Source organism: Tupaia chinensis, unplaced genomic scaffold (assembly GCF_000334495.1).
Source record: "Tupaia chinensis unplaced genomic scaffold, TupChi_1.0 Scaffold000208_1, whole genome shotgun sequence".
In the NCBI taxonomy this organism is placed as follows: domain Eukaryota; kingdom Metazoa; phylum Chordata; class Mammalia; order Scandentia; family Tupaiidae; genus Tupaia; species Tupaia belangeri.
In genome coordinates this window covers 1218289-1243757 of record NW_006159683.1, presented here as the reverse complement: position 1 = coordinate 1243757, position 25469 = coordinate 1218289, and the positions used below count along the sequence as shown (strand labels likewise).

The 25469-nt window shown below is 36.8% G+C and overlaps 1 protein-coding gene across 1 annotated transcript in view; it reads left to right on the top strand.

Moving 5' to 3' along the window:
- The window catches only part of GRIP1 (glutamate receptor interacting protein 1), a 236442-nt gene that overhangs the window by 24606 nt on the left and 186367 nt on the right, over window positions 1-25469 (top strand). The gene's annotated exons all lie outside the window — the stretch shown is intronic.

The following is a 25469-nucleotide window of genomic DNA, read 5'->3' as shown; positions in this document are numbered from 1 at the left end:
TATGTTTCTTTCTGTCTGTCTGGCGAGCGCACGCACCCTATAGTGAAAACCTCTCCAAAAAAAAAAATTGATGTGGTAATATGTAGCATTATAAGTTCTCAGGAAAGAGGGTTATAATACCTACTGCTTGTCCTTAATTCATACAGGAAAGTACACATGTAAAAATCTGCCCATTTGCAAGTAACATGCATAACTAAAATCAGGAAATCCATTTGTCTCGGGGAAAACATAATGTAAGCTGTCCATAGTGAAAGCTTATAAAATGTAAAAGATGAGATTTGAGATATATTGGTGTCTTCATCCATTATTGTATTGCTTACAGAAATACCTAAAATAAATGATTTATAAAGAGTAGAGGTTTATTTGGCTCATGAATCTGGAGGCTGGAAAGTCCTAAGATATAAGACTGGCATCAAGCTGACTATAGCACAACATGGACAACAGAAGCAGAGGGGGTGGCCGGGAGGAGCAGAGAAAGCATGGTCTAAGTTCCACGTGGGTCTCTGGCTCATTTCCCCTTCTTATAAACCCACCAGGACTCAGCCATGGGGTTCTTGCCCTAATCACTCAATTAGTAATTTTGCAAAGGACCCACACTTTGATACTATAATTGCACCAAGTTTTTACCCTCTTAATCCCTACAATCAAATCTCAATACATGAATTCTTAGAGCACACATTTTAACTATAGCAATTGGTTAACAAAACATTGATCTGTTACAATATATGACTTAGAGAATATAGCAACCAATCTGGTGATTTGAAGATCTATCTCCCAAGAGCAGATTTATAAGTATAGGATCATGACAGATATTAACATGTATGCCTTCCTCTCTGAGACCCTTCTGCCTTGTGTTTTAAATGAAGAGTGACACTACAAGATAATCACCAAACCGGTTTTTTCCAGAAGAGAAACTGAAACACATGATCTAAAAGTAAAATATAGTCTTGCCTTGGTTTGCATTTGCATTTGGCTTTTAAACATGGCAAAAACCAATAATGGGTTTTCACTTTGAGCTATTTCTAAATGTGATGTTGGAAATTAGCTGCAAATGTTACATTCTGTATAACAAGTTAAATTGGAAATGTTGTCCTTGCTAAATGAAATATACCCATAAGCATGCTTAACTATGAATGAGAATTCTGAAAGAAAAATGTACTTTTCACATAACTTTTCAAGATTTCCTACATTGTACAGAAAATCTCACATAGGGAAAACCAAATAATAATCACTGTCTTTCCTTAGAGATGTATTATAAAGGGCAAGAAGTATGAAAATTAATGTATATGCTATTAACTATCAGCCTAATACTTGCTGCAGACAATAATTTTGATTCTTCACTGTATGTCCTTAGCATAAGTGATTATTTTACATGCTTTATTTCTCTGATACATTCAGAGAGAATCAATAAATTATATTTATTATTCAGAGGCAAGAGACATTTTGCAATCTAGCCAACGGGAAATTTCTAATATATCCATCTTGCTTTACAATGTTGCTATACTTCTAATCTTTTTTTCCTCTTTACAGATTAACTCACAACTATAGCAGCCTATTACATATTTTGACTTAAAATTGTAGATCATCTTATTACATATTTTTGTACTCTCTGGAATTAAACATTTTATTTAATTATTCAAACCAAAGTAATGACAATGACCTCTATGAAATACAGTCTAGCCTTTTGAGAGGGCAAATACAAATATGGAAAAAAGGGAAACAAATTATTTTCTTACAAAGTATTTTTTCAATATCTAAAAATTAGATAAATCTTTAATTTCCATGATATTGAAGAAAACTTTTTATATGGGTAAGATGCTGACTTCTAAAAGATAAAATTGTATCTTGTTATGCAGTACAGTGCCTTTTACCTTAAAATTACTGAATAAATATTTGAATGAATTAATGAGTTTAGGAAGGAGTGGGGGAGAAAAGAAGGAAGGAAGCAAAGAAGGAAGGAAAGGTGTTTAAAGATACCTCTACTGGGGCCAGGTGATGGTGTAGTGGTGATGCAACTGGACCCACATGGGAAAGACCTGGGTGTACAACCTGGTACTTTCTTAACCCATCAGGTACATACATGCGTGCCCATGATCTGGGGAGCTTGGAACTGGGTAGATCATGATGCAAAGATCCTGGTTGACAGGGGTAGGGGGGTTTCTCTATCTTTCCCTCTCTGAAGAAATAAATGCATAAGCTTTTTAAAAAAATATCTTGCTGTGGGGCCAGCAGGAGGCATGATAGTTAGGGGTGCTGGACTCCCACGTGGCTGACCAGGGTTTGTGTCCTGGACCTAGTAGCTCGCTTTCTCTCTCTCTCTCTCTCTCTCTGTCCCTCTCTGGTCAAATTAAAAAATAAATAAATAAAGTTAAATGAAATAATTATTTTTTAAAAATGCTTTGTACTACTTCTGCTAATGTGGCTGAAGATTAGTTTTACTGAAGGCAACAAAAGATAATAAATTTAAAGAGATATTTTTAAATATTTCTATAAAATAGAACAGAACTTCTGTCGGCTAAATTTAAGAAAAGAACCTAGGGGTCACTTTAGGTAGTCTTCTGAATACATTGATCACATTGAAACCAAAGAGGCATCAGAAACCAAGTAGAAAATGTTGTCCTTAACCCTGAAAACAAGCACTGTCCGTCTGCATTTGAAATGTGCGGTGCTCTGAGCAGCTCAGCCTACAGAAGGAAAGAGGATATAAACTCAAGTTCTTAGTGATGAAACCAGAAGAATTAGGGGATAAAGAATACATGAGCCCCAGTTCAAAAGAGGACTCCCGAGAAGAAACTCAGACTGTAAATCACAGAGCCTATGGGCCAAGTCTAGAAAATCATACATTTCTTAACATGACCATTTGTGTAAGTCTGAAATGTTCAGGTGGAACTCATAATCAAAAGCTGCTATGGGCTGACCAGCTCTAAATAGGCTAGAAGCCAGTTAGTAGCTGTGTGACCATGATCAAGTTACTTAATATGTCTGTGCTGTTATTTCATTCTATGAATACTGCGAATAATAATGGTATCTACCACATCAGGCTTTGTGAAGAGTAAATGAATTAATATTTATAAAGTGCTTAAGACATGACTTTAATTGAAGGCTTTTAAAATAAATTTCATGGAAGAGAAATGATTGAGCAAAGCAGGGACATTTAGTGTATATGTCTAAATTTTATGCCTCCCCATGAAAACAGTTCTTGTAACTGCTACTAAAAATAGGTTACTATGTTGGAAAGACTATTCGTCTGGTTCATTCATTTCATTCAGCAGATATTTACTGAACATTTAGCGTTTGCCCGGAAATACTCTAGATAATGAGAATATAGTGATAAAAATATATTTTAAAATTATGACTTTAAAGATATGATTGTTATCCTCATGGAATTTTTTTAACTGGATGGGGAGAAAGCTAAATAAACATTAATTTTGTTGAGTAAATCTTGTGGTAAACAATATATTGGTGCCATGGGAGCTCAGAGCTAGCATATCAACCCTTTTGATAGATGGATGCTAAATAGAAATGGGGTCAGATTATGAGAAACATAATGGAAGAAATGCAAACTCGATGGAAACTTGAAGGGTGAGAGTAAGTAAGCCTGGTTAAAGGGCTTATGTAGAGTAATTCAGAGTGCAAGGCATTCAAGATTACTGAAATTAGATGGCAAGAGGAAAATGAGGCTAAAATGTAGGCAGGGCAGTCACACATTTGCCGAGATCAAGGGTTGGCTGAAGGCTGGGGGTAGATTGCCATATCCAGACTCTGTTGAGAGTCTCTCTCTCTCTCTCTCTCTCTCTCTCTCTCTCCCCTCTCTCTTTGGCTCATGAAAAAATAATAAACTTCTGAAAAGTCATTTTAAAAAGTGAAGAGAAGAGGATAGAGAAAGATAGCAAGTGAACAATAGAGAGACAGGACGTTAGTGAGAAACAGGGCTTATTAACTGTTGATGATGACATGTATAGTATTCTCAACTGGATTGGTCCGAGAAGTATTTCATGATGGGCAAAGTATTTTTGCAAGCAAAATGAGAAATAGCAATTGACTGTTTTATACAAATAATTAGAATAATAAAAATAATGATTGGGGAAAACAGAAAAGATATGGAATGTTGAAGTGGGGAGATTAATGTCTCTGTACTGACTGACATGCATGGCATTCTCTTTTGAAAAAACAATGTAATACACTGTAAAGTTATATGTAATCCAATGTAATATAAAGAAGATTATGATGATAATAAAAATTAAAAAATAAATTAAAAAAAAAAAGTAGGCAGGAGCAAGTTCATGAAGGAAAACGTGTGAAGAGTTTGGACCTTAAGGGAAATTGGAAGCCAATGTTAAGCCACATATATCCACATGTCAGATCTTTGGCCTACCACTTTATTTGGGATCAAGGTGACTTGCTGAGTAATTCAAGAATGCTGTTTAGAAATGGTATCAGAAGTTAGTAAAAATGGAATCAATTAAGCAATTTCTTGACTATGACATAGGCAAACCAAAAAATTAAAAATAGATAAATTTGACTTCACAAGAATTAAAATGTTGTGTGCATCAAAAGACACTATTGATAGAGTAAAAATGCAGTATGGATTAGAAAGAAATATTTTAAAGTCATATCCAATCAGAAATTAATAGGAAAATATTGAAGAACTCTACATCTCAACAAAAACAAAAAAACAAAAAACAATCTAATTTTAAAATGGGTAAAGGACTTGTTAAACATTTCTCCAAAGAAGATATACTAATATCCCATAAGCACAAAGGATACTCAATAATATTAGTCACTAGAGAAATGCAAAGAAAAACTATAATAAAATACCACAACCTCAAAATGGAAAAAAAGTATTAACAAGGATGTGCACAAATCAGAACCCTTAGGCATTCTTGTTGGAAATATAAAATCGTGCAGTTGCTATTGAAAACAGTTTGAGAGATCCTAAAAAGGTTAAACATAGAAGAACAAGTACAAATGTACTCTATCAAAAATAATGATAATAATTGGGACCAGCAGTTAGCGTAATGGCTATGTCGCTGGACTCCCACGTAGTTAACCGTGGTTTGAGTCCCAGACCCAGTGGCTTAAGCTCACGCCAGGCACGTGTGTGTGCGTGCCCAAGATCTCAAGAGGAGAATGGAGGAGAAGGGATTGCAGCATGGCCATCCCCCCTAAGGGGTGATTTCTTGCTTCCTGTCTCTCTGTCTCTCTCTGTCTGTCTGGCGAGCACATACGCCCTATAGCAAAAACCTCTCAAAAAATTATAATAATTGTTAATTAAAGAAAGTTTAGAAGACAATAGTGGTAGTTATACAACATTGTGATTGTATACTTTCTGTATACTTAAAATGATTAAAATGCTAAGTTTTATATATATTTACTACAACACAAAAAAATTTTAATAGAATCATTATGCCTTATAATTTATTGGATCATCAGGAAAGTCACAGTGCATTTTTGCATAGAAAAATATATCATATAAATCCTATTAAAAGATGGGAGAATGAGTTGAAAAAACCACTCTCTAAAGATGATATATGAATAGCTAAAAGGCATATGAAAAATGTTCAACATCCCTCATTGTAAGGGAAATGCAGATCAAAACAACAATGACATAACACCTAACCCCAGTCAGAATGACTAAGATTTAAAAACAAAACAAAACAAAACAAAACAAAACAAAAAACGGTAAGTGCTGGCAGGGGGGGGTGTGGTGAAAGGGGAACTCTCTCACACTACTGGTGGGAATGTAAATTGGTTCAGCCACTGTGGAGAACCATTTGGAGATTCCTAAAAGTATCTACAAATAGGACTACCATATGATCCAGCAATCCCACTACTTGGTATCTACCCAAAGGACAGAAGAATACCTAATTGGAAAAGTGCTTGCATATCGATATTTATTGTGGCACTATTCACAATTGCTAAAGCATGGAAACAACCCAAATGCCCATGAACAGATGAATGGATAGGAAAACTGTGGCACATATACTCTATGGAATACTATTCAGCCATAAAAAAAAAAAAAAACAACAAAACCCTGGCTTTTGAAAGGAAGTGGATGAATATGGATGACTAATATGGAAGATTTACTGCTGAGTGAAGCAAGCCAGGCTATGAATGAGAGACATTGTATGTCTCCACTTAATATATACTGAGTGTCTGCACTCTGACTGAAACTGATTGACTAAAGGGTATAGAAACACAGTATATGTATGTACATACTAGATACAGTGTGTATGAAAGAGTAGGGTCCGAAGAAGGACATTTAGAAGAAAAATAGGGAGGCAAAGCATTAAGGGGAGAAAGAAATGTGATATTATCTGTTGAATATATTTTATAGTTTTATCAACTGTAGTAGGGAGAAATGTTCACCTGTTGAAATATCCATTTTGTAAGCCAAATAATGTGATTGAATGTATAAAAGAAAATGAAATTTAAAAAGGAAAAAATATATATATATATATAATTACTTACCTGATAACCTAATATAAAATGCTTTCCCAAAGATAAGCTTAAACTTTCCTAAATTTGATACTTTCTGAGAATTAATTTGTTCATTATCCTCTGCATTTGGGGCTTAAGAGAGTCTAAACTGAGCAAATGAAAGAAGTTTGGTCGGGGAGAATAAATACTCTTATACTGCAGCTTCTAGACATAAGAACATCTATAATACAACCCAACCTTAATTTGTGATGAAGAAGCTCCTCATAATATTCTTGCCAGCATTGAGAGGTACAGGGACAATGTGAAGAGACCAAAAGAAAAGGAAAAGAGTGCTAGTCTGCAGCTTCTTGGTCTTATTTTTGTTTTCAGTCCCAAGAGAGGCACAATATCTTCAGAGAACTATCACTTGGAGTATAGGACCAATCACACTGGCTCTTTAGTCATGTTTGTTGTTCTTTGAACATCTTTCTGTTAACCACTGTCTGATACTGAAATGGAATGTCCAGAAGGTGTGAGTGAAGCTCTCCCAAGTTTCTCAACCAGTCTAGACAGGAATTTGAATCCAAAGAAAATCAATTCATTGCTCAGTTCATGACTCAAAATTATAGTGGCCATTTGGGTGCAGGAAATCGAAGGTCCTGGATAGTGACAATTCATCAGTGTGTCTTTGTAACTACCACTGATCCTAACATTCAGAGCTCCCACAGCAGATCATTGGCAGAGATCGTCAAAACACATTGTCCCTGTCCAATCACTCTTGAGAAGGATTGAATGCCTCATTTTTATCTAAGACTCCTGAGGAACCATTTCTTGCACATATTCATGTTCTTGGGATCTGTGGAGCTTAATGCACAGAATCTGTGAAGTCATCAACTGAGTTTTTATGTCTGCTCCACTACGTTCTACCTGTGGTGAATTGAGCAGTAGTTTCATGGCTCTAAGCTTTGGTCATTACATGTTATCTTTATTATAGAGAGATCAGCTCGTCAAATCAAACATTGGATGACAGTTGCCCTGAAACCCTAAAATACCTTATAAATAAGAGTTTTTCTTTTTATAATTTTTCCTTTAACTGTTAGAGAGAGGGAGAGAGACCACATACACACAGTAGGGTGTGATCAGGCTACAATTTTTTTTCCTCTGTTTCTCCATCCCATCAGGACTCTGGGCACACACACAAACACACATGCTGGGCATGCCCCTTAAGCTAGCATGGGGACCAGCAGTTGGCGTAACGGCTATGTCGCTGGACTCCCACGTAGTCGACCGCGGTTCGTGTCCCGGACCTGGTGGCTTAAAACTCACGCCGGGCGCGTGTGCGTGCGTGCCCAAGATCCCGAGAGGAGAATGGAGGAGAAGGGATTGCAGCGTGGCCATCCCCCCTGGGGGGTGATTTCTCGCTTTCTGCCTCTATGTCTGTCTCTGTCTGTCTGGCGAGCGCACACGCCCTAGAGTGAAAAAAAACAAAAAAAAAACTCTCAAAAAAAAAAAAAAAAAAAAGCTAGCATGGCCTGGACTCAAACTGCAGCTGGCCATGTGGAATCCAGCTCCCAGTGTACTATGTTCAACCCCTGCATCACAATATTGGCCCGAAAGTTGTTCTTAGTAGAGTTTTATAAGTGATAATAAGAGCACCACAAATGATGAATGGCTTTTACTTCTCTTTCAACAATCAAAACCATATTATAGTAAACAGCATTTTAAAATCTCATTTTTTTATACTCTGTATATACCTATTTTTTCTTTGGATACTTGTTCTTTCACTGTAGAATAAAATAACATGAACAGTATCTAATCACCTGCCTTTTATAAACCATTTTATAAGTCTTCATAATTGCCCTCAATAATTTTTTTCTTTACGTTTGGTTTTCTTGCTCAAGGCAGATAAAAATGAAAGTTCAATAAACTGACCATGTTATGATCTTCATTGATTTCACCTTCAGTGTTCATTTTTGGTTCTCTTTTCTTTTACTCCTAATATGTAGCAAACTCTAGAAGCTTACTGCTTTGTTCTTCCTGATGTGGACCTTGAGCACAAATACTGTGGACTGCTATTTTTGCCAAAGATGCTACCAGGAAAGGGAACCAGCAGTTAACGTAATGGCTATGTCGCTGGAATCCCATGTAGTCGACCACGGTTCGTGTCCCAGACCCAGTGGCTTAAAATTCACGCTGGGTGCGTGTGCGTGCATGCCCAAGATCCCGAGAGGAGAATGGAGGAGAAGGGATTGCAGCGTGACCATCCCCACTCAGGGGTGATTTCTCGTTTTCTGTCTCTATGTCTCTCTCTGTCTGTCTGGCGAATGCACATGCCCTATGGCTAAAACCTCTCCAAAAAAAAAAAAAAAGATGCTACCAGGAAAGAAGCAACATTTTCCTAAAGTGTATCATTGATTTGGGAGGCCAAGAAAAACACGCATAATGGTTTTCTCAGCTTATGTTCATTTTTTTTTTTTTACTCTGCAATGGCCCATTAGGTTCTATGATCTAGTTCTTGTGTCATTTTAAAATTGTGAATTGTGAACATCATCTGCCCATCTAAATGCATCTTCTGCAGGCTTTTGTCTCACTTTGTAAATATGAGATATAGCTCTTACGTTGTAGTGCTGCTTGCCCTATGGCTTCTGAACTCTCTCTATTCACAATGCTTCCTTTGAACTTAATGTATATGTTTTAGTTTATTTTATTTTGTCTTGTCTCAATTTTGATCCCTTGGGTTCTTTTCTCCATTTTTAATTACCTGAGCAAAATCTCAAACAAATGCAACAGTGACAACAAAAAAACTTTAAAGGAATATCATTTATGCATTTTTCTAAATTTTTAAAATAGTCTTGGTTCATATCTGCCTGATAGTCATGCTTTAATAGCAATGGAGTAGGAAGAGGTATAATTTCTCAGTGTCAGAAATATGTAAAAAAATGAAACAAACATATCCTTTATTTATCTCACCTTTATTTATTTTATCATATCTTTATCTTAAAGATGATATGTGATAGCCACTGAGCACTCATTTTTGCCTCTTATTAAGAAAATAGTGATGGCGGGAACCAGCGGTTAGCGTAATGGCTATGTTGCTGGACTCCCATGTAGTCGACCGCGGTTCGTGTCCCGGACCCGGTGGCTTAAAACTCATGCCAGGCGCTTGTGTGTGCGTGCAAGATCCCGAGAGGAGAATGGAGGAGAAGGGATTGCAGCATGACCATCCCCCCTGGGGGGTGATTTCTCGCTTTCTGTCTCTATGTCTCTGTCTGGCGAGTGCACGCGCCCTATAGTGAAAAATCTCTCAAAAAAAAAAAAAAAGATAATGGTGATTCTTGTCTTTTTTTTAAAATCAATCTTCTTCCAATAAACTTTAGTTCTTTGTTTTACAAGTTGACATTTAATCAATGTTAATTCTCAGGGAACTTAACTTACTACATGTGTTAACATTTGTAAGTGTTTCATTAGATGTATGCATTCATGAAATATTTCTCAGTATTTATCTTTTTTTATATTTATTACACTTCCTTGGCAAAGAACCTAGCAAAAGAAAAATTTAAGTATATTCAATAGTATATACACAATATACTTTTGGAAAATCCAAAAATTTTCAGTTGTGCTTTACTTTACTTTTTTTTTTAATAGATAATTTCAAAATAAGTAAAATCCAGTACAGCCCTGTGATTCAAAACACACTCTCTTCCTTATCGCCTAGCAAACAGTTTCCACTACATAGACGAAATATAAACCATTTTTATTGGTTTCTTAGAATCGTTCCAGATGTTCTTTATGTAAATGTAAATAAATATAAATTCATATTCACAATGTTACTTTTTTACAATGAAGTATAGCATTTTATGCACACTCTTCTGTACTTTGCTATTTTCACTGAAAATATATTTTGGAGATCTTTCCATATTGGCACAGTGAGTGAAGCCATTATTTCTTTCCTGTGTGATATTTTTTGCATTGGTGCCTCCTAATTTATTTAACCAATCCCTTACTTATGAATACTTGAGTAGCTTTGAGTATTTATTTATGAACTTGGAGGGATTTCCAATATTGTGCTATTATGAAATTGCTATAAAGTATCTTTTTACATATATATATGTAAATTATACATATAATAAACATGTCTGTAAGACAAATCGGAATATTGGAATTCTGGGTCAAAGGTATATACATTTATAATATTAATAAATATTGCCAAATTGCTTTCTTTAAAGACTAGACCAGTTCATATTCCCACCTACAATGTATAAAAATATACGGGAACCAGTAGGTGGCGTGGTGGCTAAGGCACTGGACACTCTCACATGGCCAACCACAGTTTGAGTCCTGGACCAGGTGTCTTACTTTCTCACTTTCTTTCTCTCTCACTCTCTCACTCACTCTCTCTCTCTCTCTGGTCAGATTAAAGTAAATGAATGAATAAGTAAAATGAAATAAATAATTCTTAAAAAAAGGAATGTATTTCCCCACTATCTCAAATGCATGTACAATAAACAACTTGCAGATTTAGCTAATCTAAGAAGTGAAAACTGGTATTTCATCAGGCTTTAATTTGCATTTTGTATGAGAGAAACTGAACATTTTTTCTTACTTTTATGAGCAATTGCTATTTCCTTTTCTGTTAATTTCTATTAATATCACAAGTCCATTTCTTTTCTAGATTTTTGTTTCTTGTTTTTTTGCTATAGGGTGCATGCATTCACTGGAGAGAAACAGAGAGACAGAGAGTGAGATAATGCGAGAAATCACCACCCGAGGAATAGCTACACTACAATCCCTTCTCTTCCATTCTCCTTTTGGGACTTTGGGCATGTGTGCACATGTGCCCAGCTTGTTTTTCAAGCATCTGGGTCCAGGACTCAAATGGCACAGCTGGCCATGTGAGATCCAGCACCTTAACCATCATGCACCCTGCTGGCTCACAGCCTATTTCTAATAAGTGGTTTATGTTTTAATAAAATTATTTAAATATCTCAGATTTCAACAAATCTTAGAAACTGATCTCTAGTCAAAATCAGTCTTTCTGTGTCCTGTCACACTCCTGGGATGTGTCCACTCTGCTTAGAAAAGTGGCATATCCAGATAGTCCCTAGGATTGCCATGCCATTTTCTTTGGGAAATAATTCTAATTAATGTTGAAAGAAATAAAGAGAGAATGTGATGAAGTATTCATATTGCCAATTTAATTCATGTGGTGACTCAAGTTCCCTGTTATCATTAGCTTCAATTAAACATAATTCTTGTAAAAACAATTAAAAACTAAAGCTCATTAGATGGATAATGTCACTTAAAAAGATGAATAGGACCACGACTGCAGTACTTTACAAACCTCTCCTCGCTTTGGCTGTGTGGAGGAAACAGCCAGGCCTGAGATGAAGTCTCAGTTACTAAAGCAGAATTCTCTCTAATCCACATTATGAAAATGATTATCTGAAGTTGATAAGGGCCCCTGGCTATACATCTCTTCACTTCTTCCACATACATGCACACACACACACACACACACATGAACGCTTATACATGAACACTCACACACACACACACGCCTTTTCATCTTTGTGTGTGTGTGTATGAAGTTGTTCCCTAACTCTCCAGGAAAGGAGTTCAGTTTCCTTTCTTCTATGACTTCCCTTTCATAAATAAATAGACCTCTCAGGACACACACCGTCAACTCCAGCAAGGCCCTTGGGATTTCTTGCAGAAAGTACATTTTTGCACTTGGTTTCCACCCATGCCTGGAATGTGCAAGTCAGAATTTGGCTGCAACCAGAGCAGATTGTGCTTGCTGGGAGTTAGACCACAGTAACTGTGAACCCCAAGCAGCTACTCAGTTTTCTCCTGGGAACAGAAAGGCAGTGGGCTGAGACAAAGGTGGCCACTTCGGTTGGTTTAGCTTGTTTGGTTGATTTTACTGGAAAGGTTTTTGTCCCTCCCTCAACATGTTGTATGTTTGACTTAATTTGATTTTAGCTGCTTTTTGTGACTAATGTCCCTCCCCCCTCCCGCTCTCATTCCGCCCACCACCCCACAATCCTCTCCCCACCTTGCTTCTGTGCAGACAGAGTAAAGGTAGAAAGCAGAAAAGGTCAAAAATACAAGACCTGACTTGGGTACTATGAGGGCCACTTGGCCTTGAACACAGACTTACCATTATTTGCATATATAGGTCACAGAGATTCACAGACATGGTTGCAGGAGCTAGGTGTTTTTCTTATCATTTTACCATATGCATTCCTACTTAAAACACAGAGCCTTTAATGCACTAAAAATAAGCACTTTCTATAAATCCTGTAACTATAAGGCATTCTTTTCAGTGTTGATAAGTTAATTTGGTCAATGTAAATATTTAAAATATTCCATAATTTCAATAACATCATTTAAATATTTCTTAATTTGAAAAAAAAGGATGCCATGAGTCCCAAAAGTATAATGTGGCCCAGGCCTTTTTCAGTTTCAGGAAAGCCTGGGCATTTTAAAGGGCTTCACTGTGTACTTCATGTTCCTTAACTAAAGCCACCCAAACAAGGCCCCAGCTGTGCAAGTTCTGGTAGTGATGTCTAGGGATGCTTATGGACAATAACTGTAAGCACCAGTTAAAACTTCTCTGGTTATGTTTTTTAAAGACATGTGCCATTGGGACCAGCAGTTAGCATAATGGCTATGTCGCTGGACTCCCACGTAGTTGACTGCGGTTCAAGTCCCGGACCCGGTGGCTTAAACTCACGCAGGGCACGTGTGTGTGCATGCCCAAGATCCTGAGAGGAGAATGGAGAAGAAGGGATTGCGGCATGGCCATCCCCCCTGAGGGGTGATTTCTTGCTTTCTGTCTCTCTGTTTCTGTCTGTCTGTCTGGCGAGCGCATGCGCCTTATAGCAAAAGCCTCTCCAAAAAAAAGAAAAGAAAAAGACAATGTGCCATTCATCTGTCACTAAAATGCTTTCTAAATTTTAATGAAGGTGTGCTGTTAGCTAAAAGGTTGCCATTTATTTGCCACTAGTGTATTCATTGACGGTAAATCAAATGCACGATTTGAAGTCATGCTTGCTTTTACTTGCTGTGTGGAATGGGCATGCAGTATGGAACTGGACTTTACTTCATACAGTCAATGAGCTGCATCCATGCACCCACGAATAAGGAAATAAGGAACAGCAAACTGTCCTTGACAGTGCACTGGAAGACTGGACAGGCCTGACTCTTTCTTTCTCTCTCTCTGAACTGTTGGTGGCTTGCTTCCCATCTCCGATCCTGAGGACATTGTAAATGAAGAGGTTGCACTATAGTTTCTAACCTCTTCCCAGTCCTTGAAGTCCATGACCAGAAACATGATCTCACTATTTTATATTGTTATAAAGAAAGTTCCTTGTCATGTTTGACTTAATTATGTAGTATGTCTACACATCATTACATGTATATGAAGGGCAGGGACACATTCAACAGACTCAACCAACAAATACTTTCTGAATACCTACTCTGTGCCTAAAACACACAAACAAAGGGACCAGCAGTTAGTGTAATGGCTATGTCGCTGGACTCCCATGTAGTCGACCGTGGTTCACGTCCCAGACCCGGTGGCTTAAAACCCACACTGGGCATGTGTGCATGCATGCCCAAGATCCCGAGAGGAGAATGGAGGAGAAGGGATTGTGGCGTGGCCATCCCCCCCGTAGGAGGTGATTTCTCACTTTCTGTCTCTCTGTCTCTCTCTTTCTGACAAGCACACATGCCCTATAACAAAAAACCCTCCAAAAAATAAAAAAAGTAGAAGTGATGGGGGCATAGACCAGGAATGATAACAATGAGTGAGAAGGAATAGATCTGAAATATATTTAGGAAAGAACCAGTAGAACTTGCTTGTAGATTCAGGGTAGAATGTAAAGGCAAGAGAATATCCAAGATAACTCAAAGGATTTGGGCCTGAGTAACAAATTGTATGGGGAAGCCATGGAGTAGGGGTGGGAGTGTAGAGGAATCAAACATTCTGTTTCGAACAGGGTAAGATTGAAATTTCTTTTAGCTATTGAAGCAGAGAAGCTAGATATTTGTATATCCCGAGTCTGGCATTCAGAGGGGAAGGTCATGACTGCAGATATAAATATGAACGTCACTGACATTTTAAAGGCATGGAAATAGACAATAAGGAGAAAAGGGGTGTAGACATGAACAGGGAGGTGAATCCTAAGGTATATCCCTATTCACAAGTCTGGAAAAGAAAAGGTAGGAGGGGAAGGAGGCACGCCAGAGGCTGAGAAGGTGTGGTCAGTGAGGTAGATGGGAAACCAGAACCATGTGGTGTATCCAAAGCCAAGAGGAAGAGGAAACGATAATTACAATACTGTTGAAGTACTGATAATGAACAGGTCAGGAAATATTTTTAAAATAACATGAATGATGGTATGTCTCCAGACAGAGGATTTTTTTCTGATCAGAAATGGCTGCTATCTATATTGCATTTAAAGTGTGTGCTATTTCTCTGGTTTTAAACTCCGAGATGCAAGAGCATTTTGTATTATGCTTGCACAGAGTAAACCTAAATCCCATGAAAAGTAATTGCACCCTAATAGTGATTCAGAAGAGGAGGAGAAATCAGCGTGCTCCGGGCAGCCTTCCAGCAGATCTCTCTTCCTAGGTAGGAGACGATTTATAATACCCAAGAGTAGTTGCCTTTTGCCATATTTCACTTTTTAAAATACGATTTCATAGAAAGAAATTAGAAAGTTCTTTTTTTTGGTAGTTTTTGCCAAACTGGATAATGATACTACCCTGTCTTTTGTCATCATTTGTCGTAAAGCAAAGAGACTGGTACATACTCATGTAGAGCTTGTAGATGGCTTGCCATTTGGTGGCTTCTCATTTCATTCCATTAAAATTCTGAACTGAATTGTAGCATTCAGGAAATGTTCTATGTGTGGACCAGGAGTGCATCTCAGAGTTAGGCTGTATTAAAAAACAGCATCATTGAAAGCACTTACTGGAACAAACACAAACCAGATTTCTGCAATTAGTGGTAATTATGCATAAAGGATCAGGTGAGCAAGTCTTCCTCTTTCTAACTTAAACCTTTGCAAGGAGCATTAGTTCTGGGGCCACCAGGGCTCCATTCATGTGGTAATTTAATAAATGGTATCCTAGTACCATCAAAAAATTGGCATTTGCCCACCTGATGTGTTTGGTTTAGGGAACTAAGTTATGCCCCTGGGAAGATGTACCATACTGTTTTTAAAAATATTTTTTATATTTAATAGGTTTCTTGTGTATTTGGGAATTATTTAACTATGCTTTTAAAAAAATATTTTTGGGGGACCAGCAGTTAGCGTATTGACTATGTTGCTGGACTCCCATGTAGTCGATCGCGGTTCGCGTCCCGGACCCAGTGGCTTAAAACTCACACCGTGCTCATGTGCATGCGTGCCCAAGATCCTGAGAGGAGAATGGAGGAGAAGGAATTGCAGCGTGGCCATCCCCCCTGGGGGGTGATTTCTCGCTTTCTATCTCTCTGTCTCTCTCTGTCTGGCGAGCGCATGCACCCTATAGCAAAAAAACTCTCAAAAAAAAATTTTTTTTGGTTCTCTTAGAACAGTTCTCGGGACCAGCAGATGATGTAGCGATTATGTCACTGGACTTCTGCATGGCTGACTGCAGTTCGATTCCCAGACCTGGTGGCTTGGAACTCACACTGGTATGCATGCCCAAGATCCCAAGAGGAGAATGGAGAAGTGACTGAGGCATGGCCACCCCCTGGGAGGGGTTATTTCTCACTTTTCCTTTCACTGTGTCTGTCTCTCTCACTCTCCAGGGAGCACATGCTCCCTAAGGCAAAAACCTCTACAAAAAAAGAAAGAAATAATTATTCTCTAATTAACTCTAGTTATTGTGTATTAATGGCAATGTTTTATTTTTTTTCAATTTTTTCCCCCTAGTTATCAAATAAGAACAAATGAAAAAAATTTTTAGGCTTTTCAAAATATTTATTCTTCTGATTTTTATTTATTCCAAATATCAATTAACATGTATTTATGTATTTAATCATTAGGAGAGATTTTTTTTGCTACAGGGCATGTGCACTCATCGGAGACACAGAAAGAGATAGAGAGACAGAAAATGAGAAATTATCCCCCATGGGGGATGACCATACCACAATCCCTTCTCCTCCATTTTCCTCTCAGGATTCTGGACATGCAAACACACATGCCCAGCATTAGTTTTAAGCCACTTGGTCCAAGACTCTAACTGCAGTCAACCATGTGTGAGTCCAGTGACGTAACCATTTCTCCATCTCCTGACCCCTTAGTTAACATTCAGTAAATGCCCAAGCAGTTTAGAAATTGTACCAGGTCAAGGTGACATGTTGAAGCAAGTATTTATTGAGCCCATGCTACATACCAAGGTCTTTATATGCATTATTCCAATTAATTCTCACAAGTTGGACAAATAGATACTCTTATCCCCATTTGAAGGATAAAAATATTGAGGCTTAGAGGATTTATGTAACTTGCCCAAAGTAAATGCAGAAACCAAGTTTCAAACATTTTATGACTAGTAAGGCTGTTCGCCTTCCACATTACCATGTGAAATCTCTATTAATAGCCCATATTCTTATGTTTAAATCATTAGCAGCCAGACTAGCTTGAGATAAGCCAAGAAACATTAGGAATTCCATGAATATGATATGATATACACATGCAATCTGTTGGTATAAATCTTATGAAGAAAGTTTTGGAAAAAAAACGTAGTTGCCTTCTCTTATTTCTAATTGGCTTATCTTTCCTGATGGCAAAAAAATACAAATGTGATAAGTATATACTTTCTTAATGTTTATAAAGTTGTAATAGGTCTACATGATTTACAATCTAAATGAGAATTATGTAGTGAATATACATCTGATCCTTAAATTTGGTAGTCATTATTCACAGAAAACCAGCTCTCAAATGATTCTGAGGGCTTACAGGTTGAGAGTTTAGCCTCGGCATAACACTTCATCTCAATTACATACAAATATGCAGCGTAAGGAGGATGTTCTAGGGTCAAAAGAAAAAAAAAGATAAAGGAAATGGGAAAAGATAGTTTAATTGCACAAGTTGCTTCAGGCTCTCTGATATTTTTTCCACCAAATTTAACATCTTCTCTTCAATTAAGTTTGTAGATATTTAACAAAGGTGGCAAAGCTTTCTACTTAGTTTAACAAAGAGGGTTTTTTTATATATAAAAGATTTGTAGCTAAAATCTGTCATTATCAGAATAAAAAGATCCCTGAAAACCATGTCCAAGAGGGAAGATGATGATAGGAAGAACACGAGCACTGCTCACATATTTCAGTTTTATGGTCTCTGTTTACATAAATGTGAGGTTTTCAGATAATGCACAAATGTCTTTACTTATTTCAAGCAATTCATCCCTAATTGTCAAAGAAGCAAATATCTGAGCTTTATTGTACCCAGAATAGCCATTATGTGTTGTTGACTCTTTCGATCACAATAAATATCAGATGTTTGTGAAGCTTGTCTTAAGCAAAGTAGAAGCCAATAAAGACTATAGTTAACACTTCGCAGAAATGTGAAGTCAGGCTATGATCAAGTCTCCACCCAAATTATTTAATAGATCTACACAAACGCATAACTTGTTTTTAGATAATGGATGTATAGATAGTACATGTTATGTAATAGTCATGCCCACGTCTACAATGTCTTCAATGCTGTGCTTGAGGTATTCGCTTTGGACCACTGAGATGAATTAATTTTTTATATCACTGTTCTTTATTTTATGCTCTGTGGATCTACACTTCATTTTAGGCTGTCTCTAAGCTAAACTATAATTTCTCTGAAAGCATCTCTTGATATCATGTAATGATCTTAAATATAGAATTCCAAAGTCTTTGAAGTATATAAATTAGAGAATGAATGTCTTACATTTTGACATCCTTAGAGTAATTCAGAAGCTCTGCACCATCTTGGTTCTTGCGGTACTACTCTAAGCTCCTGGTTATTCTCCCACAGGGCTCCATAAGAAGTCACTTGACAGCCGGGCCCATAGCACAGTGGGTAAGCCTTATGCATAGAGAGTCAGAGTCCACATGGCTGACTGCAGCTGGAATCCTGAACCCTATGGCTTAAAAACATGCTGGGTATGTGTGTGTGTGTGCGTGTGTGTGTGTGTGTGTGTGTGTGCACAAAAGAATCCTGAAGGGGTGGAAAAATGGAGAAAAAAATAATTTTGTCATGACCACATCCCACTGGGGGGTGCTTTATCTCTCTCTCTCTCTCTTTTTCTTTCTCTCTTGTGAATGTAAATGCTGTCTGTCAATAAAAATCATACATATATATATGTATATATATAACTTTCATTATATATATATAACTTAAAAGTCAGTCACTGAGATGAAGGTGATAGTCTCTAACTTCCTTTGCCTGTATTTTGCTATGCAGGATAGGAGAGGAGGAATGTCTTGGACATCAAACCTTTTGGATCTACTGTCCATATTTGTGCCTTTTCTTAGTGGTGCTCATTAATTGACACATATGTAGATAATTACATCTATTACATACGCTATAGTATTTCAAAAAGTTAGTGGAAAATGGAATTTAAGCACTAGTTTATTTTGGTGGAAATAAATTTTTAGATCCATGCATAGTTTTTTCATAATGCACATTTTATAGAAACTTTTGAAGATTCCTTCTATTTGCATATATGTATATGTGTGTATGTATATACATATATTTGTGGCATATATATATATTCCTGCCTGCTTTACTTATATGACATTGATATACAACTGATCTAGAAAAATGTAAACATTTACATTGAAAAATACTGATGGATTTGCCTGTTAATATTGTATTTTATAAAACAAATTACTTTAAAAATATGCTATGGCTCAGAGTTAAGTGCTTAAGAGTACCCTTCTAAAGCTTTTACTTTGTGATTTTAAAATACCTCCAGGCAAATTACATGACAAAAGAGAATGAATCGGGAGAAGTTTCAGTTTTCATAAATGGGTCTCCACTAAGGTATTATTGCTAACAGAATTCAATATAGTTTTACATGATTATATTCATGATTGAAGTGTCCCAAAACAGACCCAAAATTCAATAATGAAGCTGACAAACTCTGATAGAAGAAAAAGTTTCTTTTATTCTAGTCGTGTGTAAATGGCAGTAACTCATTAGTTAGAAAATTGGAAGAGTTCTACTGAGTATAATGCTACAAAATCAGTTCAAAATTAAACATTCACATTTTGTGGAGTTGAATTGCATTTTCCTTGTTTATCCTAATTAACTGTAAAAGTTGAATCTTTGTTCAGGCAAGATTTATGGAAAAAAGTAGTAAAGTTGATGAGATAGACATAACCCAGGGAGAGTTAGACAAGCAAGTAATTCATGAGGAAATTGTGTGTCTGAGTAATTTGTCTCAGAAGCAAATGAATATAATTTGATAATCTTTGGACTATTAAATCTAGGTACCTACGTTTTAATTTTTATTTTGCCATTGACAAATTGAGCCATAATAGACCAATTAATATCAGTGAATTTCTCCAACTACTAATTCAGCAAATGGTAGGCCATAACTTCAAAGGAGGGGTGGAGGGGCAGTTCCATGATCCGATAGTTAAGGCAGCCAGATCCCACATGGCCAATCCCACAGTTCAAGTCCTAGATCTGAGAAATACTCCAGGCATGTGTGTGTGAGAGCCCAAAATCATGTAAGAAGAAACACATGGAGGAGAAGGGATTGTGGTGTGATTATTCCCTGAGGGGGAAATGAGGTGCTCTCTCCTTTCTCTTTTTGTCTCTATCTCACTGTCTCTCTGGTGAGTACACATTCCCTCTCACCAAATAAATAAATAAATATAAAAATTAAAAATACACCAAATTTGTATTACATCTTTATTTTTTTATATCTTTGTTATGATAGAAAGTGGAGGTATAGGTTTGGGCAGCATGAAGATTAGCTTACAAAGATTGAATTCAAGTTTCCTCTCCACTAGTGGTTATTTTCTATATAGTCTTTTATTGAGGCATTGCAACACTGGGAAAAAAAGAGTCTTTGGTCTCAGGCCAAGCTGAGTTCAAGTCCTGTCTCTGATTTGTATTAGCTGTGTAGCCTTAGATAGCTTTTAGCTTCCCTGAGATTCCGTTTTCTCACCTGCAAAAATTGGGGTGATAACATCTCTGAGTACAAAAGTGCATGCCCATTCAAAAGAAGTGCTTAACTTAATAAGAAGCAAGCTGATGATTACAAGGAGTATGTTAAGTGCTATTTTAAAAATTGTATTGTTTCTGTGGAATCCCTACTGCTTCATGTCTATCGCTCAGCTTTGTTGGCTACCAGACTTTTACAAAATAGAACCACCACTCTTAAACAGTGATGGTTCAAGTTCTGGGACTTTATTTATAGTCTTTTATTCAATCCTCATAGCAATCCTATAAGGTTGGTACTATTCCCATTGTATAGGTGAAGAACCTGACACTAGGACAGAATAAGCAACTTACCCAAGGTCACCTAGCCAGTTAGTAGTAGAACTGTGTGAACTATGAAAATTGCATTACAGTTAAAGTCTATTGACCTAAAAATGGTTTTAATTTTTCTCTATACAAATGATCTCTATTTTAACATCCCTGTGAAGTTTAGTCTGTATAATCATTGCCCCTCACTATAAAATCAGTATGTATCCAAAGTACAGTTTTAAATAACAAAAATCACAGACTCCTTGGATTCTGACAACCATGATAAATCCTGACTTAATGATGCATTAAAAATACATGTCATCTGTTTGATAAGCAGTCATCTGCTATTGCTTGACCTAGCAATGAATTAATAAAGCAAAATATGTGACAATTCCAGGCATGTGTATGAAATATGTTATTCCTAAGGCATCCAAATGTTATTTTTGCCCCAACCACCTCTTCTCTCTGTAAACTGGACAAAAAGGTGTTGGTCTAAACTGGTCTATGGCAGTACTAAGGAATTGGCCTTAAATCTGGAAATTTTCAAGACTGAAAACTAAAAAAAAAAAAAAGTGAGCTCAGAAATAGATCCTAAAATGATACAAGTCCAGGAGAGTTGGCAGTCTTGAAAAGAATACCTAGTGGGTGTTGATCACCTTGGTTTGAAAAGCTTGGCCTGAAATTCTTAATTCAGCAGAGTCCTGTCTGTCCACCCACTCCACTCCATGAGCCACTCCTACTCCTGAGTCTGAATACCAAGGTGCACCACCTCTGCTCTGTAGCCCATATGGCAGGGATGGGCTTGCAGAACCAGAGGAAGAGGAAAAACAGACTCAGTGCTCTTCTTGCCAACTGCACACGTCAGACCACCACCTTTTCTTTTCTTTTCTTTTCTTTTCTTTTCTTTTCTTTTCTTTTCTTTTCTTTTCTTTTCTTTCTTTCTTTTTTTTTTTTTTCTGCATTCGTAGATGTCACCTGGTCCAAAGATTTACTTCCCTTCTGGCTACATGAACACTAATGAAAGGTTTGAAATATTGTAAGCAGCAGGCTATGAACATGTTGCCTAGAATACTAAAGGAGAAGAGATAGCGTCCCAGTAGTTATTCATTTAAAAATGATAAGCCACTCATAAGAACTAGTTCATAAACGCTCTATCAGTAGAGAATGGTTGGCACAGACTGGAAGTTAGATAAATCCAGCCAGATTTCATCTCCTCGAATGCTTGGAGCTTCTTGGCTAAAGGCATTCTTTCAAGTGATTTGTTTGTATGCCAGGAAGAACCTCGAATCTTATATCATAAATTAAACCAGAACTTCATGGCAAAGAAGTAAGATCTAAAAATGGAATGAGATGATATTTTCCTTCCTAAACTAAAATTTCAGATCTCCAAGTGCAAACGTCAAATCCCTATATTGGTGACATTTTTAGTCACAACAGAATACACTCAGTAATGACTACTCTGTGAAGGTGTGTCTCTCTTTATAAACACACACGCACACACACAAATTCCAAATAAGTATGGGAATCAAATTTTGGTAAAGAGTATATCATGGTGGTTAAGGGCAGACCCTATAAATACATGAATGCCAAGTATCATATTTGTGCTTTGCTTTCAGGGTAATTTTAGGCACATTATTTTATTTCTATAAGCCTCTGTATCTTCTTTTTCTGTGTCATTGTACCTGTGCAATGATATTGTGAGGGTTGATAATGTATGTGAGGTACCAAGCACATCGCTGGGCATGTGGGATGCCTACATGGCTTTAGGCTTTGGTATAATAGCAGTTCCATTTCAAATGTGTCATGTAACCTACTATTCAGAATGAATGATAGAAAATTCTTCCCTAAAACCAGCACTCCTTTTGTAAAGAAGTTTGTCTTGTGATTTTAATTTTTTGAGTAGTTGTGAAAAGAAACAAGATAATACATATAAAGCTTTTAGATTCATGCTAGCATATATTGAGTGTTCAGTATTTGCTATAATTAGTTATAGTGTTTCTAATACTATTGTCATTAAAAAGTCTTCTGGTGTGGTGAGGACCAGCACATGGCATAATGGTTATGTTGCTAGACTTCCATGTAGTCGACCGCAGTTCAAGTCCCAGACTTAGTGCCTTAAATCACAGTGGGTGCATGTGTGTGCGTGCCCAAAATCCTGAGAGGAGAATGGAGGAGAAGGAATTGTGACATAGTCATTCCCCCTGGGGGAGTGATTTCTCACTTTCTGTCTGACGAGCACACATGCCCTATAACAAAAATCTTTCTCTCTAGTAGAAGAAAAAGAGAAAAATCTTCTGGTTGACTGAAGTATGCCAGAACTACTTAATGAGAGTAAGCACAAACTCAGAAATAAAGGCCAGTAAGAAACTGTTTAGATTAATTGTAGAAGAAAACAGTATTATCGATATTTAATGAAATAGCATCTGAAATATAATCTACCTATATGACTATAATCGAGCCCTTAATTGTTCTTCATATAACCTACATTTCATATACACAACCAGAGGTTTTGACCAGAGGTTTATCTTTCCGTTTACTTCTGACTTAATCCATTTTCTCCATTACCACAGAAGCCCCATCTCTTATTTCAGTGTTTTGAAGATTCATGAAAATAGCTAGATGCCTAAAAACTTTTTTAAAATTGTCCTTAACATATTGGAGACATTCTTAGAAGCATTGTTCTAAGACTACTATACACTTAACACATGAAAAAGGAGGTGGAGGCTCATGAAAGGTTTAGGTTCAGTTCCTGGACTGACCTGAACACTCCAGGTTATTAATATACACTATGCATGTTTCCCTTCTTACTCTGGGACACTAGGTGAAAGAATACATTTTCAGCTTACATATTGGGAACTGAATCTAAACAGTGGTGGTAATGCTTTTTTTCTTTTCTTTTCTTTTCTTTTTTTTTTTTTTTTTTGGTTTTACTTGGAAATGTGTTAACTACGGTGACAATGTATATACTTATTTGTAGATATCATGTGGTTTGCCTACAATTGATGTTTGTTCAGTTTAGACCATACTCAGTAATAGGATTAAAAAAAAGAGAAGGGGCAAAAATAATACTGAGCCACTGAATCAAGTTTTAAAGTTGCGTTAAGCATGTCACTGTAGGAGCAACAGATGAAGGCATTAGAGGCTATGTTCTGAATAATCAGAGCTAAAAGGAAACGCTCCACCCCACAGGTAGGGGAAGCATTCTTTTGTGTCATGACATCAGTGTTCTTTACACACTGGCACAAGATTTATACCTAAAATAAAGCCATCCTGATTGCATTTTGCTTCCTCTTGTTTTTCCATCAATGTTGACCTCATTCTAGCAACTAGAATACTGAAAATTTCTAAGTATAGAAACCTTTGCAGTAAATCATGTAAAATAACTTTTGGAGAGCTCCATTTTACCAAAAAACTTCATTTTTCCCTCTATTAGAAATGCAAAAAAGTCTTGGGCAAGTACAAAAAGAAAAAAAAAAGTGAATGTGTGTAGTGAAGAGTTAAAATCCTTTAAATGTGATCGAGTTTTGAAACTGTAATCATTACTAGAGTATTTACAAAGCCACTATATTTTCCATGAAGGCATTTTAAAATATTTTTTCTTGAGTTATATCATACAATCTATGTATTTTTTAAAATATTTCCCCAAAATTGACTTCTATCCAAATTATAATCAATATGTAGAAAAGTACCTTCTTTTATGTATTCATACTTATTGACCAAACAGAAAGAAAAAAGGCTTAATTTCTCTAAAGATTTATTTCTATTAATTCAACCACTCAGCTCTAGTTGCCAGTACATAAAATCAAGCACTGATTCTTATAATCATCCAGAAATACTCAGATACGGTCTAGTCTATTGGTACCTATAAGTCAGTCTTTCTTGTTTTCTGAAGAATGGTGTGTATTTTTCAAACCATAAATCAAAATAAAGTTTTAAATATCTAATACCTACCATTTTGAGGTAATTCATATTTTTTACCAGATTATCATTCTAATGCTAAGAGCTTACTGTATCTATGAGTATTTTGTAGTGTGAGACACTGAGAATATCAGTTGGCATAATCTAATCAATAAGCCAATGGTTTACCTACCTGTATACGGTGGGACAGCTATACTGAATTTAAGATACTAAACTTTTAATTGGGATGATACAGTAATGAAAATGATCTTTATAGAATAGAATCTAGCCCTCTAGAAATTTTGATTCTGTGGTGATGAGGCAGGCCTGTGGCTATAGTTACTCTGGTTCATCTGTCCTTGCTGGAAACAATATTAGGAAGAAGCAGAAGAGTTATCATTTGTGATTCAGACACATTAACAATAGGAGTGCCAGAGGCAGAAAATGTGCAATTTCATGCTCATTAATTTCAGAGAGGATTTACAAATTAACCTGGCTAGAGATAGCACACATCCACAAGGCCTGTAGGCCTCATGAAGCAGCCCAGTTAGCACAAACCATTTGTACAGTCTGACCAGATGCGCAGGGCTCACCGCAGTCTTGTTTGTCTCTGCGAGCAGCCCAACCCTTAGGTTTTTGGCTGGAGGCCTTCTTGGTTCCAGGAGAACTTGTGGATGCAAGGCAGTAACTTCATATCTGAAG